Raw genomic sequence first — 474 nt, 5'->3', positions numbered from 1 at the left:
GCCCCGGGGACGCCACACCCGCCCCGCACTCCGCCGGGGAGAGTCAGGACTCGGCGGCCAGCAGGGCGTGGGCCTCAGAGGGGCACCGGGAGGAGACAAACCCGGCCAGAGTTAATCATCACCTCCTGAGCCTCTGGAAAACTGCGCGGCGGGCCGGAGGGGCGGGGGAGAGGCTCCGGAGAAAGTGAAACTCCTGTCCGCATGACGGGGCTCCCAAAGCTGCGTCCCACCGGACGGCCACAGCAAAATAAGCACATTGATACCAGTTCTCCACAAACGCACTCTATCCAGGGCGGCGGGGAAGTTAGCCTGAGTCACTGAAAATAAAGTCCTTTCCCAAATCGATTTTTTAAGAAAAATGTACATTCCCATACCGGGAGTCGAACCCGGGCCGCCTGGGTGAAAACCAGGAATCCTCACCGCTAGACCATATGGGAAATGCTGCTCGGCTGTGTCCGTAACTCACCTGACGAG

The 474-nt window shown here is 60.1% G+C and overlaps 1 non-coding gene across 1 annotated transcript; it reads right to left on the bottom strand.

Annotated features, from left to right (window-relative positions):
* Positions 1-365: 365 nt before the first annotated feature.
* Positions 366-437, bottom strand: Trnae-uuc. Its single transcript has one exon. It is a non-coding gene; the product is annotated as a tRNA-Glu (tRNA).
* Positions 438-474: the final 37 nt, after the last annotated feature.

The sequence above is a fragment of the Fukomys damarensis genome, unplaced genomic scaffold (genome assembly GCF_012274545.1).
Source record: "Fukomys damarensis isolate Sample0158 unplaced genomic scaffold, DMR_v1.0_HiC HiC_scaffold_28386, whole genome shotgun sequence".
In the NCBI taxonomy this organism is placed as follows: domain Eukaryota; kingdom Metazoa; phylum Chordata; class Mammalia; order Rodentia; family Bathyergidae; genus Fukomys; species Fukomys damarensis.
The sequence above is the reverse complement of the archived record's forward strand: the minus strand, read 5'-3'. Positions and strand labels throughout refer to the sequence as shown.